This window comes from Bufo gargarizans, chromosome 4 (assembly GCF_014858855.1).
Source record: "Bufo gargarizans isolate SCDJY-AF-19 chromosome 4, ASM1485885v1, whole genome shotgun sequence".
Classification (NCBI taxonomy): Eukaryota; Metazoa; Chordata; class Amphibia; order Anura; family Bufonidae; genus Bufo; species Bufo gargarizans.
This window is the reverse complement of record NC_058083.1, coordinates 3,381,866-3,400,241: the sequence shown is the minus strand read 5'-3', so window position 1 is coordinate 3,400,241 and position 18,376 is coordinate 3,381,866. Positions and strand designations below refer to the sequence as shown.

Here is an 18,376-nt window from a genome sequence, read left to right as displayed (position 1 = left end):
GCGCCATCTACCTGATGGCTCTCTGGGAGCTTCTCCTCTGGACAGTCCTGGGAATACAGAGGACGGGGACATCTCTCGGGGGGATTTCCTTCTACGAGTCCATCTGTAGGAAACATACAGGGGCAGGAGAGATCACTACATGTGATGATGAGATGATGGGAGTAGTATCCAGATGACCCATGACAGCCCCCTCCTTACCCTGCTGATCGCCCCATAAATCCGTCTCCTCTTCTGCTTCATCTTTAACCTCAGCCTTAATATCCATCAGATTTTCATCCTGAAGAAGAGAAATGTAAAATGATCTTTGGTTCAGTCCCTTTCTGGTCAGATTCTGGGGAGACTTCAGCTCCATCTACCTGATGGTTCTCTGGGAGCTTCTCCTCTGGACAGTCCTGGGAATACATAGAATGGGGACACCTCTTGGGGGGACTTCTCCTCCTGGAATCAGAACCTATAAGAGATAACACACAGACTGAATACAATACTGAGCATCACAAACAAGAGGAGGAACTCTGCTGTCAGCCGCCATCTTTGTAAATCCTCTTGTGGATCCTGAAATGCGGCAGAGGAGAGCAGGAACCTGCAGTTGGATTAGGTTGGAGTTCCCCCCGCTGCCCTCTGAGTGTCCGGATGACTGGGGTGTGGCAGTCAGCAGCCTGGAAGTCTATGGGCAGCCGGCAGCAGTTTATGAGCCGCAGATTCACCGGGCATTTTATAGTTTCCAGGAGAATTTCTGACCCTTCAGTTTTCTGATTCTAATGGAAAAAAAAATAATCCTCAGAAAGTGTGACCCCCATAGAGGGACGAGAGCGCCCCCCGATAATCAGGATTGAACCCCCATAGACGGACGAGAGCGCCCTCCGATATCAGGGCTGAACCCCCATAGTAATGAAGAGACCGAAAAATCCTGCCAAAGTATCACCCCCATAGAGGAACGATAGCACACCCCGATATCCAGGCAGAACCTCCACAGATTTACAAGAGCACCCCCTCCGAATTATCAGGTCTGAACCCCCATAGAGGGACGAGAGCGCACCCACCCCCGATATTAGGGCTCAACCCCCCTAGAGGGACGAGAGCTTCCCTGATTTCAGGGCTGAACCCCCCTAGAGGTACAAGAGCGCCCCGGATATCAGGGCTGAACCCCCATAGAGGAAGGAGAGCACCTCCGAAATCAGAGCAGAACCCCCATAGAGGGACAAGAGCACCCCACATATCAGGACTGAACCCCCATAGAGGGACGAGAGCGCTCCCTAATATCAGGACTGAACCCCCATAGAGGCACGTGAGTGCCCCGATAACAGGACTGACATCCTTGATAAAGATGACTTCTGCATTTCCCATATGTCTCACACATACCCCTTCATCTCCCTTATTGTAGGGTCATTTAGAGTTCATAAACTGTGTCCATAGGATGGTTCATACTGGGGAAGACCAGTTCATATTACTGGGGAAGACCAGTTCATATTCCTGGGGAAGACCAGTTCATACTACTGGGGAAGACCAGTTCATACTACTGGGGAAGACCAGTTCATACTACTGGGGAAGACCAGTTCATACTACTGGGGAAGACCAGTTCATACTACTGGGGAAGACCAGTTCATATTACTGGGGAAGACCAGTTCATACTACTGGGGAAGACCAGTTCATACTACTGGGGAAGACCAGTTCATACTACTGGGGAAGACCAGTTCATACTACTGGGGAAGACCAGTTCATACTACTGGGGAAGACCAGTTCATACTGGTATAGTACTGGGGCAGTAGACCCCTATATAGACATATAAAACACACCTGGAGACATTGTATCTGTGTCTTTCTTTCTATCAGTGACAGACTTGAGGCCCTTTGAAGTACAAATTCCAGAGAAGAGGGCTTCCATCTACAGTCCATGGTGTTAGAAACCAGGAAGGTCAACAGAATTATTTTACCTGACCAGGACTATCTGTCACCGCCAGTTCTGTGAGAAGGTCTGTTAAACGTTCTTCTCTACCTCTTGCATGACGTTCTTTGTTTTGGTTTCACTTTGTCATCTCCTTTCCTTCACCCAGCTGTCACCTATTTACTCTAATTGTCTCCCATTATATTCCCTCCCATACTGCCTCACTTTGCGGTTTATACTACTTCATGGATGAGTTGTTCACTGCCGGAAGCTGCTATTGCTGATTCCTCAGATAAGTCTGTATCCTTTGTGTTTCCTTGCTGGCTTGATTCTAGGTGACCCTGACTCCGTCCGTATTAAGTGCAGGGAGCCGGTGGTCGTGTCCCCTCACTATTATAGGGTTTTCAGGTGTCACATAGTATTAGGTATGTGGGCATACAATCGTCTACCAAAAAGACCTTTGCATGGGCATAGCAGTCAGGGAGAGCTCCAGGGGTTTTATAGGGCTCACCCATATGCTCCTTAGTTTGGGATCAAGCCAATCGGATGCTTATTTATAAGTTCCAGCTTTCTGCAACACCACCCGTGACACTACCTCCCATGGGACTACTGAAATTCAACAACCACAGTGGGCAACCCTTTGTGTTACGTGGGCTCGCCACTGTGAGAGCACCGAGACTGTGGACTCGCCACCGTGAGAGCACCCTAGGTAGACTTGATGCCATAGCCCAGAGATGGCCAACCTGCGACTCTCCATCTGCTGTAAAACTACAACTCCCAGCATGCCCAGACTGTCTACAACTTTCAGCCTACAGCAGGGCATGATGGGAATTGTAGTTTTACACCACCTGGAGAGCCGCAGGTTGGCCAGCCCTGCCATAGACAAAGTCATTATGTGCCTTTTTAGGCCTCGTACAGTATTGTCCCCTCTGGATACGTAATGCCTCTGGTACAATGGTCCCTTTTAGAGATGAGTGAATTTCTCAATAATTTGATTTGGTCGGTTCGCCGAATTTTACGAAAAGATTTGATTCGATCCAAATTTATTTGTGGCGAATTGCGTTAAAAAACGTCTATTTCCTGGCTGCAGAGAGCCTGTATAGGGGTGTAGAACGCTGTGCCTCTAAAGGGGTGTAGAACGCTGTACCTCTATAGGGGTGTAGAACACTGTGCCTGTATAGCGGTGTAGAGCACTGTGCCTGTATAGTGGTGTAGAACACTGTGCCTGTATAGCGGTGTAGAACACTGTGCCTGTATAGCGGTGTAGAACACTGTACCTTGCAGTAACACACATAGGGAGTCTGCTGTGGTAGTGAGATAATACTGTGAGTCCGTATGACATGCAGATGACAAGCGTCGCTCTTAGAATCACTGCACACCTCACTTATTGGGGCAGTCACGGGGCCAAAACTGACCAAATAACTCCAGTGTGACCTCAGCCTTACAGGTCGATGTTAGCGCCAAGAAGAAGCGCACTCCTTTTACACCGTCGTCAGCTGATTCCACAAAGATGTCTACAGAACCTGTTCTATTAACCCCTTATACGTCTTCTGTGTTGTGTACCAGCTCCTGCTTTTGGCTACCAAATCATAAGCTAATTCTGATGGGAACATACAGGCCTTACAGCTGCTACACAGACAGGATCCGTTGTGCGTCTCATTTTTCCGATTTTCTGACAGATCAGAAGAAGGGTCAAATAAATGATGATGTCAGCCAGGCCGAAAGGCAAAATAGTGGACCAGTCATGAAGTGGGGAGGGTGGGAACCACAGGAGAAGTCCACAGAGTGACCTTATGATATAGTGGTGAGGTGTCAGCAGCATGAGGAGACCACAGAGTGGAGAGGTGTCAGCAGCATGAGGAGACCACAGAGTGGCCCAGTGACATAGTGGGGAGGTGGGGGGCAATACCAGCTGAAGATGGTGGCTGGCAGTAAGAGCACCTGGCAGCAGGTGTGGCATCAGGCGGGTGGCAGCATCAGAATAGTAGTTGAAGAAGGTAGCTAGAAGAAACAGGTCTCTTGTCAAAGTGTTGGTGTGGCACCATGGATGATCTAGTCTGATGCATCAGGCACTGGCTGATCCACGCCTGATTCATCTTCACAAAGGTCAGGGCAGACCTGCATGAGGATGGGCAATGGCGCAGATAGGCAGCAGCCAACTGACTACATAGGATGTCTCTATAGTAGTCCAGTTTGTCCTTCCTCTCAGTGGCTGTAAAAAGGCCCCCAATTTCGACCGGTAGTGAGGGCCTAACATGGTGGAGAGCCAGAAGTCATCCTCTGCCGAATGGTGACAATTCAGCTGTCACTACGCAAGCAAGTGAGCATGCATCCGGCCATTTCTCCCAGGCCACTTTATGGTGCTGCTGCATGTGTTGACGCAGGGCTGTGGAGCCAACATTGGCACACTTAACCTTCTGCCCACAAATTTGGCAAATGGCCATGTTCACCTTCTCCAGCGGCCTAACAAAAAATTGCCACACTGCCGAGTATGGCATTTTTTCCCCCCAACACTCCGCACTGACTGCCTGCTATCTCAATGAACCCCTGCACCGCTACCTTTCAGGCCGCTAGGCTCCTGTGAGGCAGGTGGTCTACCCCGGGCACGTTTGGCTCCTGACCTCCCACTGCTGCCACCCTGCTGGCTCAGCCGCTCGCTCCCGCAAGCTGCCACACTCTTCTCCTGATAATGATGAAGCCCCTTCCTTACCCGGATCCTAAGTGGCTTCATCATCATCATCCGCTACTGTCTGCACGTCACTGATGTTCCCCTCAACGGTCTCAGGGCCAGGAGCCTAGTCGCTCACAACATCAGCTCCCACGCCACTCTCATCAACACTGCTTGCCCGCCTACCGGAGGACGCGGCGGATGTCTCCTCCAGATCAATCATTCAAGTATCGCTGGGTTGCTGGTCAAGACACGACCGCTAGATGACAGCGGGAGCTCAGGCCTCTCGCTGCGACTCCTGCTGCCACCCCCCCCCCACCTTCAGCTTCCTGCGACAAACATTTTGGCCACTGCCCCTTCCCTTAAATTAATACCCCCAAAAAAGGCTGTAGTACAATGTTACTTCACCGCTGAACAACTATTAAGACATATTTTTTTCTGATTAAAACCCCCCCATAAAAAATGTATCACAATTCACCGCAGAACGGTTATTGGGACGTACATATATTTACTTTCAACCCATAGCATAGCAGCGTCGAACATGTACGGTGCCGGTATCAGGCGCTCTGATCAGTGGGCGCAGGAGCTGTGCCCGCCCAATAAGCTGCAGGGGTCCGGCACTCACAGATAACTGGCCCCCTGTAATATGCGCCGGCATCGGTGAAAACATTAATCCTTGCACTGCCGCGGTCTGCGCTGACTGCGGCACATGCGGTATCCTGCCAGGCACAGGGGGTCCCCGTGCTGCTGTGATAGGGACCCGATGTACTAATTCCAGCAGAAATATTAACCCTTACAGAGAATTATATTTATTGATAACTTTACATAAATGATGGACAAACATCAATCACTCCGGAAGGAATACCACCGTCTAAGGCTAGCCACTTAATGGTGGGGGGGAAAGAATATCCCTAAACTTACACCCTAATCTACACCTTAGCCCAGGGACAGCCCCTAATGGTGGGGACTCCCTGTCCGTCCTCGAACCTCGGCTAGCACCTCCTACTAAATCCTCGGAAAATGACGACGGCTAGGGTACTGGCCTGGTGGTAGACTACCGAACGGACATACACAACAAAGGGATGAACTATGTATACAACCCTAATGATACTGGTACTGATCAGAAGGTACAGAGTGCATCAAGAAATCTAAAAACACACCCTATTACGAAAGTGTGATACATACACTAATTATAGCGAGAAAGACCCCTTGGCTTGGACGGCAGCCCGATGCCATCCGTTATTATTAGATCCAGCCCCCGGTATTACACTGGTAATACACTTACAGCCAATGCATTACAATACAGAAGTATTCTACAGGGGATCAGACCCCCAAAAGTTTAAAAACCCAGAGTGGTATAAAAAGTAAAAAAATAAATAAAAAAAACGGTTTCCTATAATAAAAAAAATTATAATACAATTTTTTTTTAAATAGGGGAAAAAAAGAAGACACATTAGTTGTTGCCACATATGTATCGACCGGCTATCACATGACCCTCCCCGTCAGGGGAACATCGTATAAAAAAAAAAAAAAAAAAAAAAAAAAAAAAAAAAAAGCAATTTTCTGGTCACCCTGCCTCACAAAACGTTTAATACCAAGTGGTCAAAAAGTCTTATGTAACCTAAAATGGTACCAATCAAACAGTCACCGTATCCCGCAAAAACGAGCAGATGTGAACCCACCCATAATACAGGTCCTTCTAAAAAAAATTGCCACAGGCTGATTGCCTCCATGCCACGCCGCAGTGAAGCATCCTGGGCCTTCATAACACCTCCGCAGTGCCACAGGCTGATTGCCTCCATGCCACGCCGCAGTGAAGCATCCTGGGCCTTCATAACACCTCCGCAGTGCCACAGGCTGATTGCCTCCATGCCACGCCGCAGTGAAGCATCCTGGGCCTCCATAACACCTCTGCAGTGCCACAGGCTGATTGCCTCCATGCCACGCCGCATTGAAGCCTCCTGGGCCTCCATAACACCTCAGCAGTGCCACAGGCTGATTGCCTCCATGCCACGCCACAGTGAGGCATCCTGGGCCTCCATAACACCTCAGCAGTGCCACAGGCTGATTGCCTCCATGCCACGCCGCAGTGAAGCATCCTGGGCCTCCATAACACCTCAGCAGTGCCACAGGCTGATTGCCTCCATGCCACGCCACATTGAAGCATCCTGGGCCTCCATAACACCTCAGCAGTGCCACAGGCTGATGGCCTCCATGCCACGCCGCATTGAAGCATCCTGGGCCTCCATAACACCTCAGCAGTGCCACAGGCTGATGGCCTCCATGCCACGCCGCATTGAAGCCTCCTGGGCCTCCATAACACCTCAGCAGTGCCACAGGCTGATTGCCTCCATGCCACGCCACATTGAAGCAGTCATTTCTGCAAAAGGATTCCCGACCAAGTATTGAGTGCAGAACTGAACATAATTATTTGAAGGTTGACTTTTTTTGTTTTAAAAACACTTTTCTTTTATTGGTCGGATGAAATATGCAATTTTTTTTAGAATTTGGGGTTTTCATGAGCTGTAGCCAAAATCATCAATATTAAAACAATAAAAGGCTTGAACTCCTTCAGTTGTGTGTAATGAATCTAAAATATATGAAAGTCTAATGTTTATCAGCACATTACAGAAAATAATCAACTTTATCACAATATGCTGATTTTTTGAGAAGGACCTGTATGTTCTTTAAGGGGTGTAATTTACTAAATGGGGTCACTTGTTGGAGGTTTCCCCTGTAGGGTAGGTCAGGATCTCTTCTAGCGAAATCTGCCTCCAAAACCCATACGGCGCTCCTTCCCTTCAGACCACGGCCACGTGCCCATAGAGCAGGTTACCGCCACATACGGGTATTTCTGTAAACTGCAGAATCAGAGTAATGTATATTGAGGTTTACTTGGCTGTTAACCCTTGCTGTGTTACAAGGAAAAAATGTATTAACATAAAAAAAATCTACCAAAAAAGTGAATTTTTTAAATTTCACATCTATTTCCCTTAAATTCTTGTGGTTAACTGCGTTTGTGTTTACGTTAGCGCCTCAAAATCACTTTGTAACTGAACTGGAGCTTGAGAAAATAGTTTGGGAAATTTTGTAGAAAATGTGAAAAATTGCTTCTAAACTTCTAATGTCCTAAAAAATAAAATGACGTTTACAAAATGATCCAAACATAAAGCAGACGTCCGGGGAACGGCGACTGATAACTATTTTATGAGGTATCACTATCTGTCTTAGGCCTCATGCACACAAACGCATTTTCTTTCCGTTATTCCATTTCCGTTCCGCTAAAAGATAGAACTTGTCCTATTATTGTCCGCAAATAACGTTCCGTGTCTCCAAGTCAATGCGTCTGCAAAAAATACGGAATGCATATAGAACACACTTACGTCTGCCGTATTTTTCGGATCCATACTGTAGAAATGCTAGGCCCAGACTATTTTGCGCATGTGTTTGGTGTCCAAATATGATGAATAAGTTCCTGTTTCCGATCCACAAAACACGGATCGCGGATGGAAACCAAACGGAGATTTTTAGCAGAAGTACGGAACGGAAACACAACGGACAAAATAAACGGAGAAAAGCAATGTGCGTGGGCAGTGCTGTCCGAGACCGTGTATATTTATTTCCCTGTCCTGGACGTCTCTGTCCTCCCTTCGCGCTTGCACATGTCTGATGAGGAGAGAAGCCCTATCCATGTTTTATCACCTCGCCCCGGCCGGTAGCGCGGCTCAAGTTTAACCCCTTAAGGACTCAGCCCTATTTCACCTTAAGGACCAGGCCATTTTTTGCAAATCTGACCAGTGTCACTTTAAGTGCTGATAACTTTAAAACGCTTTGACTTACCCAGGCCGTTCTGAGATTGTTTTTTCGTCACATATTGAACTTCATGACACTGGTAAAATGAAGTAAAAAAAAATTCATTTTTATTTATAAAAAAAATACCAAATTTAGCAAAAATTTGTAAAGAATTGCACATTTACAAGTTTAAATTTCTCTACTTCTATAATACACAGTAATACCTCCAAAAATAGTTATTACTTTACATTCCCCATATGTCTACTTCATGTTTGGATCATTTTGGGAATTATATTTTATTTTTTAGGGATGTTACAAGGCTTAGAAGTTTAGAAGCAAATCTTGAAATTTTTCAAAAACCCAATTTTAAGGGACCATTTTAAGGTCTGAAGTCACTTTGCGAGGCTTACATAATAGAAACCACCCAAAAATGACCCCATTCTAGAAACTAAACCCCTCAAGGTATTCAAAACAGATTTTACAAACTTTGTTAACCCTTTAGGTGTTCCACAAGAATTAATGGAAAATAGAGATACAATTTTAAAAATTTCACTTTTTTGGCAGATTTTCCATTTTAATAATTTTTTCCCGTTACAAAGCAAGGGTTAACAGCCAAACCAAACTCATTATTTATGGCCCTGATTCTGTAGTTTACAGAAACACCCCATATGTGGTCGTAAACCGCTGTACGGGCACACGGCAGGGCGCAGAAGAAAAGGAACGCCATATGGTTTTTGCAAGGCAGATTTTGCTGGACTGTTTTTTTTTTACACCATGTCCCATTTGAAGCCCCCTGATGCACCCCTAGAGTAGAAACTCCATAAAAGTGACCCCATTTTAGAAACTACGGGATAGGGTGGCAGTATTGTTGGTACTAGTTTAGGGTACATATGATTTTTGGTTGCTCTATGTTACACTTTTTGTGAGGCAAGATAACAAGAAATAGCTGTTTTGGCACCGTTTATTTTTTGTTATTTACAACATTCATCTGACAGGTTAGATCATGTGGTATTTTTATAGAGCCGGTTGTCACGGACGCGGCGATACCTAATATGTATACTTTTTTTATTTATGTAAGTTTTACACAATGATTTCGTTTTTGAAGCAAAAAAAGTCATGTTTTAGTGTCTCCATAGTCTGAGAGCCATAATTTTTTCAGTTTTTGGGCGATTACCTTAGGTAGTGTATGATTTTTGCGGGATGAGGTGACGGTTAGATTGGTACTATTTTGGTGGGCAAACACCTTTTTGATCGCTGGCTGTTGTACTTTTTGTGATGTAAGGTGACAAAAAATAGTTTATTTAGCACAGTTTTTATTTTAAATTTTTTACGGTGTTCATCTGAGGGGTTAGGTCATGTGATATTTTTATAGAGCCGGTTCATACGGACGCGGCAATACCTAATATGTACACTCCCCCCCCCCCAGCCTATTTTTTACAACATTTTTTAACTTTATTTGGGGAAAATGACGTTTTTGTTTATTTTTACTTGAAACTTAATGTATTTGGGGGGAATACTTAATTTTTTTGTCCCACTTTGGGACTTGAACTTTTGGGGGTCTAATCCTTTACAATGCATTCCAATACTTCTGTATTGGAATGCATTGGCTGTATGAGTAATACTGTGTGTATTACTCATACAGATTCAGGGGGCTGGATCTCACCGGCTCGTCACCGGAAGGCAGCGCGATGCCTTCCTTAGACATCGCGCTGCCTTCCATTCCATCGGGTCCCCCCTACAGCCGCATAGGGACCCGATGGCACCGCAGCCCCCAACCGCCGGATAAGGTAAAATCTGCAAACCGCAGGTCTGAATTGACATGCGGTTTGCAGCGATCGCCGACACGGGGGGGTCACGGGACCCCCCCGGGCATTTAGCCGAGGTGCCTGCTCAATGATTTGAGCAGGCACCGGCTTCCGATCACTGCCCGCTGCGCGGCAGTGATCAGAAATACACAGGGCGTACCTGAAGAGGTTAAAGTTTCCAGCTCGCGCTCACACCGGAGCGCTGTGTGCCGTGGTCCAATCACAGCGCAGAGCGTCACAGCCAGGGAGAAGGAGACGCCCAATGAAAAACCCTGCCGTCCCCTCCTCCTGTTCCGATGGTACTCATTAGCATACCAGGAGTGCTGCAGGGGGGCACAGCGGGTGAACGGAGTGGCGCCCAGAAGCGCTCGTAGATCCCTGCTCTATGCCCTACATAACCCGCTACTTATTTCATAATGTCTGGACCCATGAAAGGTCCTCTTTAAGGTAAAACGTGGCCCAGTACCGAAAGGGTTAATACTAGGGATCGACCGATTATCGGACTTACTGATATTATCGGCCGATATTCAGGATTTTGAACTCTATCGGTATCGGCATTTATTTTGCCGATATTCCGATAGCGTATGGGGAACACAGATCGCGCTGCTGTCAGCGCTCTCCGTGTTCCCCTTAGAAGCACAGGGGAGAAGGAGCAGTGTCTCCTCCCCCTGTGCTGCTGCTGCCGCTCCAGCCAATGAAAGGACAGGGGACAAGAGGAGGGGAGGAGCTATGGCCACTGCTCCACCAATGAAGCTTAATCTCTCATTTATTCATATACAGGAGGCGGGAGCTGCAGGATCACATAGCCGGCTCCCGACCTCTATGAGCGGTAGCTGCGATCCGCGGTAGTTAACTCCTCAGGTGCCGCGGATCGCAGCTACTGCTCATAGAGGTCGGGAGCCGGCTATGTGATCCTGCAGCTCCCGCCTCCTGTATATGAATAAATGTGAGATTAAGCTTCATTGGTGGCGCAGTGCGCCCCCCCAAGCCCCCCAGTATTAGACATTGGTGGCGCAGTGCGCCCCCCCTCACCCCCCCCCCAGTATTAAGCATTGGTGGCGCAGTGCGCCCCCCCTCCCCCCCAGTATTAAGCAGTGGTGGCGCATAGGGCCCCCCACCCCAGTCGCAGTGCGCCCCCCCACAGGATCCCCTCCTCCCCTGCTCCTCCGATCGGAGCCCCAGCAGTGTAATGCTGGGGCTCCGATCGGTTACCATGGCAGCCAGGACGCTACTGAAGCCATCCATGGTTGCCATGGTAAGCTCCATGCTGCTGTGTGCACAAAGCACAGAGCAGCAGGGACAGTGTGAGCTCCTATTCACCCCGATAGAGATCTATCAGGGTGAATAGGACAAGGGTTCTAGTCCCTAAGGGGGCTAAAAGTTAGTTAAAAAAAAAATAAAAAATTTTACAAAAATAAAAACACCAAAATATTAAATATAAATGAAAAAGAAAGATTTACAAAAAAAAACAATACACATTAACAATAAACATTAATTTTCAGCAGATTTGTGGGAATTTTTTTTTTTTTTTCAAAAATTCCCAGAATATCGGTATAAATTATCGGCTATCGGCCTGAAAGCTCACAAATTATCGGTATCGGCCCTAAAAAATCAATATCGGTCGATCCCTAGTTAATACACCCGGTAAATGGCTGTAGTACAACGTAACTTCACCGCTGAACGGCAATTATCACATATACTTTCTTTTTTCCCCCTATTAATAAACCCCAGAAAAGTAAAATAATGTAAATCCCCGCAGGACGGCCAATAGGAGGTAGGTATAGTCCCTAATGTGGCGGTATCACAGCGCCTGCACCCCGATCACAGGCAAATTACTGCTGTATCATACAGCGCAAACCGGAAAGCGGCAGAATAACTGCAATCTGGCTCCGCAGTCCGTGCAGCGAGATGTAATAGGATTGTGCCTGTTCCCCAGGCTGTAACCTCCCGACTGAACCCTGTTCTACAGAAACGCTGCGGAATGATCCCTCCCTGTCCTCTCCCTGCACCTTGAAGACTCTTTCCCTGAAGTCTTTCCTCGCACTGTCCCTAGCGCCTGCCGACGTCTCTCCCTGCACTAAGTGCACTGGAAACGGGCAGAATCCAAGATGGCTGCCGTATTTATAGGGCTGTGACATCACAGGGCTGGCTGCTGATTGGCTGCACGCATGGCATTGTGGGTGATCCCGCCTTCCCAGAGTTCCTTGCTCCGTGTCCTCACACGTGTAGTCACCATTTTAGGAAAGAATACGATTCGTTACCATGAAGCGTGAGGAAATACAGATTCGGGCACAGGGGTAAACAGAAGCCCCCGGGATACTGCTGGGATCCTCTGTGTACAGCAGCTGTAGCTGAACTCATCAAGAAGATGGAGGACATAGTCCTCGGAGGTCCTCTCATAGACCTTCCAGCCCAGACACCTCTCCAGTGACTTATTACAACCCCCAATCCTGTGATGCTGTGAACCAGCTCTGCTGTTGTCCGTGGGGTCAGAAAGGGGGGGGATAGGAAATGACATTGATAAAGGGGGGCATCGAGAGACCACCGATGAGGAGGAGCAGTTTGTGATGATATATGTACATGGTTGTCAGACATCGAAGGGTTAACACAGTATCACCTATGTCTGTCCCACTGATCCTTATACTGAATGTTCTGTAGATGGTCCTAGATGGTGGACATCTACATCGCTGCAGGGTGTAATCTGGGTGAGGACATCTCCATCCATGCAGGATGTAATCTGGGTGAGGACATCTCCATCCCTGCAGGATGTAATCTGGGTGAGGACATCTCCATCCCTGCAGGATGTAATCTGGGTGAGGAAATCTCCATCCCTGCAGGGTGTAATCTGGGTGAGGACATCTCCATCCCTGCAGGGTGTAATCTGGGGGAGGACATCTACATCCCAGCAGGGTGTAATCTGGGCGAGGACATCTCCATCCCTGCAGGGTGTAATCTGGGCGAGGACATCTCCATCCCTGCAGGGTGTAATCTGGGCGAGGACATCTCCATCCCTGCAGGGTGTAATCTGGGGGAGGACATCTCCATCCCTGCAGGGTGTAATCTGGGCGAGGACATCTACATCGCTGCAGGGTGTAATCTGGGGGAGGACATCTCCATCCCTGCAGGGTGTAATCTGGGGGAGGACATCTCCATCCCTGCAGGGTGTAATCTGGGGGAGGACATCTCCATCCCTGCAGGGTGTAATCTGGGCGAGGACATCTCCATCCCTGCAGGGTGTAATCTGGGCGAGGACATCTACATCCCTGCAGGGTGTAATCTGGGGGAGGACATCTCCATCCTTGCAGGGTGTAATCTGGGCGAGGACATCTCCATCCCTGCAGGGTGTAATCTGGGCGAGGACATCTCCATCCCTGCAGGGTGTAATCTGGGCGAGGACATCTCCATCCCTGCAGGGTGTAATCTGGGCGAGGACATCTCCATCCCTGCAGGGTGTAATCTGGGGGAGGACATCTCCATCCCTGCAGGGTGTAATCTGGGGAGGACATCTCCATCCCTGCAGGGTGTAATCTGGGCGAGGACATCTACATCGCTGCAGGGTGTAATCTGGGGGAGGACATCTCCATCCCTGCAGGGTGTAATCTGGGGGAGGACATCTCCATCCCTGCAGGGTGTAATCTGGGGGAGGACATCTCCATCCCTGCAGGGTGTAATCTGGGCGAGGACATCTCCATCCCTGCAGGGTGTAATCTGGGCGAGGACATCTACATCCCTGCAGGGTGTAATCTGGGGAGGACATCTCCATCCTTGCAGGGTGTAATCTGGGCGAGGACATCTCCATCCCTGCAGGGTGTAATCTGGGCGAGGACATCTCCATCCCTGCAGGGTGTAATCTGGGCGAGGACATCTCCATCCCTGCAGGGTGTAATCTGGGCGAGGACATCTCCATCCCTGCAGGCTGTAATCTGGGCGAGGACATCTCCATCCCTGCAGGGTGTAATCTGGGCGAGGACATCTCCATCCCTGCAGGGTGTAATCTGGGCGAGGACATCTCCATCCCTGCAGGATGTAATCTGGGGGAGGACATCTCCATCCCTGCAGGGTGTAATCTGGGGGAGGACATCTCCATCCCTGCGGGGTGTAATCTGGGGGAGGACATCTCCATCCCTGCGGGGTGTAATCTGGGGGAGGACATCTCCATTCCTGCAGGGTGTAATCTGGGGGAGGACATCTCCATCCCTGCAGGGTGTAATCTGGGCGAGGACATCTCCATCCCTGCAGGATGTAATCTGGGGGAGGACATCTCCATCCCTGCAGGGTGTAATCTGGGGGAGGACATCTCCATCCCTGCGGGGTGTAATCTGGGGGAGGACATCTCCATTCCTGCAGGGTGTAATCTGGGGGAGGACATCTCCATTCCTGCAGGGTGTAATCTGGGGGAGGACATCTCCATCCCTGCAGGGTGTAATCTGGGCGAGGACATCTCCATCCCTGCAGGGTGTAATCTGGGCGAGGACATCTACATCCCTGCAGGGTGTAATCTGGGGGAGGACATCTCCATCCTTGCAGGGTGTAATCTGGGCGAGGACATCTCCATCCCTGCAGGGTGTAATCTGGGCGAGGACTAGTGTTGAGCGCGAATATTCGAATCGCGAATTTTTTTCGCGAATATCGGCACTTCGCTAATTCGCGAATATTTCGAATATAGTGCTATAAATTCGCAATTTCGAATATTCGTTTTTTTTTTGTTTTTTTTTTAATTGTTATATTTTTTTCTTTCCCACTTCCCTAAAGTTGTTCTTACCTATCCTTTGGATTCCTGGCTTCCTGGCTGCTCCAGTCAGTGCCCGTTGCCGCTTCTGCCGCCTTCCGTGCTCATGGAGCGTCCCCATCTCCATGGGAACGTCTCCATATACTAGAATGTACTGTCGGATTTGAAAATTACGTTGAAATCGCAATTGCGATTAATATAACACGAAATAATCGCATTTGCGATTTCAACGTAATTCTCAAATCCGACAGTACATTCTAGTATATGGAGACGTTCCCATGAGCATGGAATATAGCATTACTAAGTTAAAAATCGCAAATGCGATTATTTCGTGTTATATTAATCGCATTTGCGATTTTTTTTTTTTTTTTTTTTTTTTACTATGGTTGGCTTCAATGGTAGAATTAGCGAATATGACGAATATATTCGTTATATTCCACAAAACGAAGATAACGAAGTATTCTGCATCTCAGTTATATCTACCTATTCATCAACTTCGCTAATTCTAGCAATCATATAGGACAGTTTACTATAGAGACAGCTAAGTATAATTCGCTATGCGATTATATGACTTTGCTTTTTTATATAAATAGATTATAATAATTATCAGGTATTATAATTATTCTATTTATATAAAAAAAAAAGCAGTCATATAATCGCATAGCGAATTATACTTATCTGTCTTTATAGTAAACTGTCCTATATGATTGCTAGAATTAGCGAAGTTGATGAATAGGTAGATATAACTGAGATGCAGAATACTTCGTTATCTTCGTTTTGTGGAATATAACGAATACATTCGTATATTCGTTTTGTGGAATATAACGAATATATTCGTCATATTCGCTAATTCTACCATTGAAGCCAACCATAGTAAAAAAAAAAAAAAAAAAAAAAAAAAAAAAAATCGCAAATGCGATTAATATAACACGAAATAATCGCATTTGCGATTTTTACTTAGTAATGCTATATTCCAGGGATCAGCAACCTCCGGCACTCCAGCTGTTGTCAAACTACGACTCCCAGCATGCTCCATTCACTTCTTTGGGAGTCCTGAGAACAGCCATGGAGGTGTGCATGCTGGGAGTTGTAGTTGCACCACAGCTGGAGTGCCGAAGGTTGCTGATCCCTGCTATATGCCATGCTCATGGAGCGTCCCCATCACCATGGGAACGTCTCCATATACTAGAATGTACTGTCGGATTTGAGAATTACGTTGAAATCGCAAATGCGATTATTTCGTGTTATATTAATCGCATTTGCGATTTCAATAGGAGAGTAGCCTTTAAGTTTAAAAAAAAAAAAAAAAAAAAAAAAAAAATTTAAAAAATCGCATATGCGATTTTTTTAATCGCATATTATTCGCAATAACTAGCATGATGACGAATATTCGATTTCGACGAATATAAAACGAATATTCTATCGAATATTCGCGAATTTCGCCGAAATCGAATATGGCACCTGCCGCTCATCACTAGCGAGGACATCTCCATCCCTGCAGGGTGTAATCTGGGCGAGGACATCTCCATCCCTGCAGGGTGTAATCTGGGCGAGGACATCTCCATCCCTGCAGGCTGTAATCTGGGCGAGGACATCTCCATCCCTGCAGGGTGTAATCTGGGCGAGGACATCTCCATCCCTGCCGGGTGTAATGTGGGTGAGGACATCTACATCAGTGCAGGGTGTAATCTGGGTGAGGACATCTCCATCCCTGCAGGGTGTAATCTGGGGGAGGACATCTCCATCCCTGCAGGGTGTAATCTGGGCGAGGACATCTCCATCCCTGCAGGATGTAATCTGGGGGAGGACATCTCCATCCCTGCGGGGTGTAATCTGGGGGAGGACATCTCCATCCCTGCGGGGTGTAATCTGGGGGAGGACATCTCCATCCCTGCAGGGTGTAATCTGGGGGAGGACATCTCCATCCCTGCAGGGTGTAATCTGGGGGAGGACATCTCCATCCCTGCAGGGTGTAATCTGGGGGAGGACATCTCCATCCCTGCAGGATGTAATCTGGGTGAGGACATCTCCATCCCTGCAGGGTGTAATCTGGGTGAGGACATCTCCATCCCTGCAGGGTGTAATCTGGGGGAGGACATCTCCATCCCTGCAGGGTGTAATCTGGGTGAGGACATCTCCATCCCTGCAGGGTGTAATCTGGGTGAGGACATCTCCATCCCTGCAGGGTGTAATCTGGGTGAGGACATCTCCATCCCTGCAGGGTGTAATCTGGGTGAGGACATCTCCATCCCTGCAGGGTGTAATCTGGGGGAGGACATCTCCATCCCTGCAGGGTGTAATCTGGGGGAGGACATCTCCATCCCTGCAGGATGTAATCTGGGTGAGGACATCTCCATCCCTGCAGGGTGTAATCTGGGTGAGGACATCTACATCCCTGCAGGGTGTAATCTGGGTGAGGACATTTCCATCCCTGCAGGGTGTAATCTGGGGGAGGACATCTCCATCCCTGCAGGGTGTAATCTGGGGGAGGACATCTCCATCCCTGCAGGGTGTAATCTGGGTGAGGACATCTCCATCCCTGCAGGGTGTAATCTGGGGGAGGACAAGGAGGTGGACATCTATACGACTCCAGGGCTGTGTTTGGTGTAGACCCTGATGTCGCCCTCCTGAGCTCTGTAGGGAAGCCTATATACAATGCCGGGGGGCTGGACGGCGGCCATATTGGAGAGCAGCCCCTCCGGCTGTGGTGACCGCCCTGACAGACCAGGAGGCCACAGAGGCCGCATTACTCCCCTGGATGGAGGCCGCAGCTGACCTGCTCCAGACATGGACGGAGGCCGGGGCCGCACAGGAGCCTCTAAGGTCTGCCGGCCCCGCGCTCTGTCTCCATGATGGCCGCCCGGCCTCCCCCTCACATCTCCCAGGGAGCCATGTCTGCCGCAGTCTGGGAGGACTGATATGTGCCAGGCATAACCCGGGGGGTCTGCCCGAGATGTGCCCGGAACCAACATGGCCGAGAGGGAGCCGCCGGGAACCTCCCCGCACATCCAGCAGTGTCAGCCCTGACCAGACCCGTCCACAGCTCCTGTTACCTGGGAGGGGAGCCTCCATCATGGCGGCCGGGGGCAGCTTCTCCATGGGGAAAGGCTAAATGCTGTATTCGGAAAGGACCTGCTGACGTCATCACATCACGTGGATCGGAAACAGATGACTCGGAGCCGCTCTCTTTACACGCATCATGGCGCTCGGGTGACGGGTCCGCAGCGCGGGGGGTGAAGCAGAAAACGCCGGCAGCGACTGATGGGGTGATGGGGGCAGCTGTGTGGATGCTGAGGGGGGGGGGGGTATCTGGTTGTATGTGATGGGGCAGCTGTGTGGATGCTAAGGGGGGGGGGGTATCTGGTTGTATGTGATGGGGCAGCTGTGTGTATGCTGAGGGGGGGGGGGGTATCTGGTTGTATGTGATGGGGCAGCTGTGTGTATGCTAAGGGGGGGGGTATCTGGTTGTATGTGATGGGGCAGCTGTGTGTATGCTGAGGG

General features: G+C 48.6%; 1 long non-coding RNA gene across 1 annotated transcript; it reads right to left on the bottom strand.

Moving 5' to 3' along the window:
* Positions 1–198: 198 nt before the first annotated feature.
* Positions 199–18,021, bottom strand: LOC122936077. Its single transcript, XR_006388877.1, has 3 exons — positions 17,929–18,021; positions 357–451; positions 199–277 (listed from the first exon to the last, which is right to left on the bottom strand). It is a non-coding gene; the product is annotated as an uncharacterized LOC122936077 (long non-coding RNA).
* Positions 18,022–18,376: the final 355 nt, after the last annotated feature.